The sequence below is a fragment of the Rattus norvegicus genome, chromosome 7 (assembly GCF_036323735.1).
Source record: "Rattus norvegicus strain BN/NHsdMcwi chromosome 7, GRCr8, whole genome shotgun sequence".
Taxonomy (NCBI): domain Eukaryota; kingdom Metazoa; phylum Chordata; class Mammalia; order Rodentia; family Muridae; genus Rattus; species Rattus norvegicus.
Window position 1 is genome coordinate 101,431,301 of NC_086025.1, and position 6,896 is coordinate 101,438,196.

Sequence of the window (6,896 nt, forward strand, 5' to 3'; positions counted from 1 at the left end):
ATAGGAAAATGAGGGATGCAACATAGAAGCCAAGCCAAATGCAACCAAGGCAGTGCAGCTCCTCAATGGGATGTTAGGAAGCAAAAATGCTGGCCAAAGCCCAACCTAAGCAACAGTGACAAAAAGAGACAAGGTCACAGCTTCAAAAACCTATCACACTCCATTCCTGTATTTTTGGGTGAGGCAGTGCTTCCTCTTGTCTTACAGGTTATCAGGGAAGAGAAACCCAATTTTGTCACTCTATATAACTTGAAGAGTAGCCATTGGATGCCATCTTGGCAAAGAATACTGTTTAAAGTCAAGCAAGTCTGAAGCCCTGAGAATAAGGAGCAACCACGTGTCAGAAAATCTGAATTTGCTCTGCCAGAGTATTGGGGTGACTGCAGCACTGGAAAGCAGTTGCGCATTGTGGAAAGGCATGGGAAGTTGGAAGATGCAGGATGGAGAAGGGCAGGAGTCTGGACTCAGGCAGAACAGTACACAGAAGAAGGTATCTCTGACCTTGACAGCCAGAGTAAACCGCATAACCTGACAGCGACTCTGGAATTTGTTAGCCATAAGACTGAGGTCAGCAGGTGATCAACCACTGGACCCAGCCATCTGCCAAGCAATAGTGTTGGTTGTTTAAACTTTGAAGCTACTTAGGAACACCTGATATCCACAGTTACACCATCTAGGAGGGGGAAAAACGGTATTTAGGAACTCTGCAAAGTACAGTTGCAGAGCATTCTGGACAAATCACAGTGCTGTGGCTGCTTTCTGCTCCCCATAAATCTAGACCACACTAGCATATTGACTACCACAGGTAGCAAATCTAAGGAGTGTCTGACCAATAGGAGATCTGTAACAGATTGCAAAATTATGTTTGATCAGCAAAGGCCTCTGGTATGGAAAGAGGAAGAGCTAATAAAGTAAATATACCTCTGATGGACATATGAAACGCGCCCACTAGTTCAACACCATGGGCATAAACCATGGGCAAAGACACGAGCCCACAAAATCAATGGTTCCATTTTACCATCTACTCAGCTACTGCCCTCATATTCAAATCAAGAAATCTGTATATTTTAAAGATCCCCCAAAAAAGCTGTTTCAGTCCTTCACCTTCTAATCCACTTTCCCCGCCCCCAACACACTTGTGTGCATCTTCCTTATCTTTCCTATTAATTGCATATTTCAAAGTAGTTTATCCATTTTATATTTTAAAATAGTAAAATTGTCTTTCATTTCTTTAATTCTTCTCATACATGTATCTAACTTTGAACATTTTTGTCACTATTTATCAGTCTTTTCCTTTTTGTTCTATGCATTCACCTTTTTTGTTTCCTTTATATAAATTATGGTCATATTTTAATGTTATCTTGTTTCATTTAATTTAAAGATCTCATGTTTTTATTTTTAACACTTCTTGTATTTATCAGTTTACTCTTGATTTTCCTCACTATTGGTAAATCCTTTGCTTTCTTTTTCAACATTTTTGCTCTTTGTTGTGCCTCTCTAGAACATTCTTTTCACCCTTCTTTTCTTTCATTTAGCTTTTTCCTGGTTGTGCTGCTTCCCTTTTTATATCCATTACCTAATTAAGTATACTCTTTCTAAATGTGTCCTAAATGATTTTAACTTCATGGTTCAATCTGCCATCATTTTTCTATTTCATTTTTCATGGCTGTTGATATATTTCTGGGCATTGCATTTTAGCATTTTCTACATCTTTTAATGCAGTTGCTGTCAAAGAAGTTTTTGGATGATGCTAGAGGTTGAACCCCAAATGGGAGGAGAACTTGTGAGAAAAGGGTAAAAGGAAATGATGTAAACATGTTACTCATGCATAAAATTCTCAAGTATATTTAATTATATAAAAATTAAGTTGCATCTTTCCAAAATACAATGGCATAAGAAAATCCTTGCCATTGTAAATAAAGAGGTATTGGGTAGAACAAGACAGATCAGGCTATGCAAGATCCAGATCTAACAGGGCAAGCATCAAACTCTAAAACTCCCTGTCTGGCATCCTGGCATTATCAGGGAATCCTTGCCATTGTAAATAAAGAGGTATTGGGTAGAACAAGACAGATCAGGCTATGCAAGATCCAGATCTAACAGGGCAAGCATCAAACTCTAAAACTCCCTGTCTGGCATCCTGGCATTATCAGGGAATGGACTAGTTTCTGATGGCTTTGGTTAGCCTGACACTTCCAGTTCTGCTGACTATAGCTTATGTGGCATCTCTCTTGTGTTAATTCCACTTTGTCCCTGCAGCTTTCCTCAGTGGGCATCCTTCAGTCATGACATCTACACTGCTAATTAGGCTTCACCTTACCTGCTCTCTGCAATGACCTTTCAGGACTTTTTTGCCTTAGGAGGCACTTTGTAGATTTGTCTATGTGGCAAGGCCATAGTGTATGAATAGACTTTTAATTCTTCTCTTTCAACCTTTATGAATTTTTTCTTCCTTTTCTTCATAGCTTTTACTATTGTTCTTGAGTTGAGGGAATTTTTCTTTCAATCTAAGTGAGATATTAATTATAACCTTAGTTGACTTGATTGTGCATTTCCCCTATCAAGTTAAGAGCATTTTCCTTCCCTTTTCATTGTGTAATTTTTTTAAAGACTCTATTTTACTTGAGGATATGGCCCTTTTGCCTTTGTGTATCTATGTGTTCTACATGTGTGCCTGTTAAATCCCCTGTAACTGGTATTATACATAGTTGGCAACAACCATATAAGAGCTGGAAATTGAACTTGTATCTTCTGCAAGAGAAACAAGTGTTCTTACCCACTTAGACATCTCTCCAACCTGAGTAGTCCAAGAAAAAAAATATATATATGCCATAAGAAAATTCTAGGTTTTTGCAAGGCTTCACTTTTGTGTTGTTTTTTCTTATTTGTCCGTTGATAATGATGAATTTTATTGACTGATTTTGTGTTGATATACTTTTACTTGCCCAAGGCAAATTCTACTTTGTTATAGTATAATCTCTTTGTTATTCTTATATGGAAGCCATTCTTCTCCCCTGAGAGTTCTGAAATTGATGTTACCAATGCAGTTCGATAGAAGGAAAAGCATACATATTTATTACTATGCACAGATGTCACAGAGAACATTATAGCTCAAAGAAGGACCAGGTGGTTGCGTCTTGGTAGAGAAGAGGGTAGTGGATGTTTCAGGCAATAGAGAGTGGTAGAAATTAGTTTTTAAGGGAAATGTGTGAGCCTGAGGGGAATAATCATATGGAGTAAAGTTCCTCTGGGATGTACAGGTGATGTTTGACCATAAATCTTTTTCTCCCATACTATGACATCTCAGGAGGAATCCCAAAGACAATTGTGTTCTATTTCAGACAAATAAGGGACTTCTGAGGAATCCTTCCCCTGCACTTACTGTGGTGATGCATGAACAGTTTAAAGTTCAGAGTAACGTATTTTAGAATATCTTTTTCTAAGATGCAACATACTATTACAATTAACTTTTTAGTATGCTTTTAGTTTGGAATAATAACATTGATATACATAAAGGACCATGGCCTGGAGCTTCCAGATGCTGATAGGTTTTGTCATTTGGATTAATTTTAACTTTCAAAAAATTCACTTACTTTGACTAACCTGTTGTATTTTTGCTATGTTTGTAATGCTTTCTTTCTGTGATTTTAATGTCATGGAAACCAAATTAATGTGCCCTCCAAATGAGATGATGTTGTTAATGTGCTTCTAATTTTTTCCTCTCTAATTTTGACCAGCACCTTATCAAATTTTATTAGTTTTCCTGAAACCTTCAATTTCATTGGTATTTCATTTCAATAATTTGTATTTGTCTATTTTCTCATTTCTATGTCTTTCTATTTCACTTGTTCTCATTTTTCTTGATCCATTTTGTGTGATCTGCTTAACAATGTGAAGGAATTTGGATACCTAACAGAACAGCCATAATACTTAATGTGTAATTACCACATTTAGCGATAGAACCTGCACAAAAGACCTGGCACCGTTTCATGGTTGCTGGCTGCTGGTCAGCTGGCAGCTGCTTGATATAACTAGTTGGTGTGATAAAAAAAATAATGAAACCTCCAGAAGGCATTAAGAATCTTGTGTCAGCTACACAATATTTGCATGTTTGCTAAAGGCGACTGATATACTAGAGCTGTGGAACATTGCTCTAGGCTCTCTGAACAAAGCTGAGACTGACCTAAGCAGAGATTCAAACTCCCACATGGTTCTTGGGGTGCAAAAGAAATCCCATCAAATAGATAGGGGTGGGGACTGAGAAAAATACAGACTAAGAACACCAGAGAGTTAGATTTGCTCATGAGAATGGAATGGGTGAAAGAGGGGCAGGATCACATTGTGGTGACTGCCTCTGAAGATGACCAGGACAATAACTTGACAAAGAATACATCAAATATTGCCTGAAATAAAAAGGATGTGAAAATTAGAAGATATGATGGTAAATGTTTCAGTTGCTTAGGGCATGCATGATGTTTTCAGACATAGATAGATAGATAGATAGATAGATAGATAGATAGATAGATAGATAGATAGGCAAACAGATAAATAGATGTGAAGTGGTTACTATAGTGATGTATATTATTCATTGTTACACATTGTATAACATGATCATTTTTCTGTGGTAACAATACCTAAAGTATTCTTTATTTTATCAAATCTCCAGGATACAAGATGATATTATCAACACATTTAATATTAAATCACAAGACTTTTCATTCTACAAAACTGCATCTTTTTACTCATTGGCCAAAGTCCCTCCATCTTTATTACCCATCCGCTTAAGTTCATTGTTTTATTCTCCCTACATATTCAACCACTTTTTTCTTGTTTGCCTAAACGAGTATTTTTCTTTTTATATATGGTTTATTTTACTTAGAAGAATGTCATCTATGTTTATTTGTGCTGTTGAAAATGACAATATTCTCATCTTCTGGATAATATTCTGTTGTGTGCACGAGTGTTTATGTTTTCATAAATATGCTCTGCCACTCAGTGACTGCCTTTTTGGATCATTTCATTTGCTACGTTGAAACTTTGTCAGTAGAAGTAATCCAAGTTGTTTACATTTAGTTTTGTCGTTAGTACTTGTAGGAAAAAAAACATTAAATTTGACAGAGGATTTACTTTTTCATGTTGTCTTTTAAGATTTGTGTGTGTGTGTGTGTGTGTGTGTGTGTGTGTGTGTGTTATGTGCATGTGCCCATGCATGTGTATGAATGTACATATACATGGAAATCATAATGATGGGCTTTACAGTGAATGCAATTCTTGGGTCAACTGAGTAGATATGGACAAGTAAAAATTCATAGACAGGGAGGTAAGTATCTGTATTTGAAAAGTATTAATGAAATCATCAGAGTGAAAGAGAATTCTGACTAGGCCCAACTAACTCTATTGTCACTAACACAGGGCAGGATGATCCTCCCGAGGGGATGATGCAGGATTAAAAGCTGGTCAGATATCAAGAGTGATCCAGAATAAAAGATGAGTTCTTGTTACATTTATAGAAATCCAGAGGTTTGGGAAAAGCACAAGTGGGTCTTCAAGAAAATTGGAATATCTGTGTGTTAAATATTTTTAGACATTGAATCTGAGAGGTGCAAGGCTACCAGAAAAAGGCTGGAACTATGGAATGTAGAGTTGGTTGGTTCTAGTCAGCAATTTGTAAAACTCACAAACCTGTATGTTATTCACAAAGGGATTTCTGGAGATGTAATATTCTCTGATAATTGACTCCCCATGACCATAGAACATGCATTAGATGGTTTCATGTATCATTTTCTAATTCATACACCATGCATAAATACCACTTCTGAGTGCTTATCCAAAGAACTCCAAATTAACTGATCACAGAGACATGAATATGTTAACAGATTGACTATCCACAATAGCTAAGTTATGAAACCAACATACATGCTCAAAAACAGATGAATGCACAAGAAAATGTGGTATAAATGCATACAGTGAAATTTCTTCATCTGAAAAGATAAATAATAATAAGTTATATTGTTTGCAGGAAAACAGATTCAATAATTAGGGAAACTAAGTGATTTAAATACTATATGTTTTCTATTGCTTGTCTATAGACACCTCTATAGATTTTATATGGGCAAATAAAATCATGTGTTCATGTTTCATATGAAAGTGAAACTATGGTACATACAGAGACTAATGGGAAGGAGGAGAAGTGTTGAAAAGAGGACAAGGGACCATAGGAAAGAATATTTTCTATATGAAAGTGACATTATATAGTAAATTACCATGTACAATGAATATACACAATGAAAAATTTAAAATAGACCCTAAATAAATAAAATCAAAAAGAAAAAGAGTTACCTGATTTTTTTTTGGTCAAAGGAAAATAGACTTTCACGAAGCACTGCACAAAAGTTGAGGTGGCCAACAAAATGGAAAGTTCAATGAGAAGACTCAAATTCCCTGCATAGGACATGGCTTCCTGATTCATTTTTCATCTTTCCATGGGAGCAAATGCACATATTTCTGTCTTGGTAAAGCCAGAGGGACTGCTATATTTGCTCTTTGTCACCCTTTTGATCCTACAGCTTTTACTCTTCCATTCCCGAGAGGCAACCTCTTTATCATCTGCTATGTTATGTAGGGGTAACTACTGCCCTTTCATTTGAGGTCAGCACTTTAGCTGCCATAACTCCCCCTGAAAAGCAGACACCCTTTTATTTATATGAAATTCCCAAGATAATTTTAGGTCTTCAATATTCAGTGTCTAATGGAAGGTCATCTTCTAGCTGAAGATGATGTCTGAGTTACTTGGTGTCCCTGTGATACAGTGCCCTTACCCAGTACTTTAAAGGAGAAGAGATTTGTGTAGCCTTTCATTCTCCAAAGGCACAGTTCAACATGGTAGGAAAGGTAGA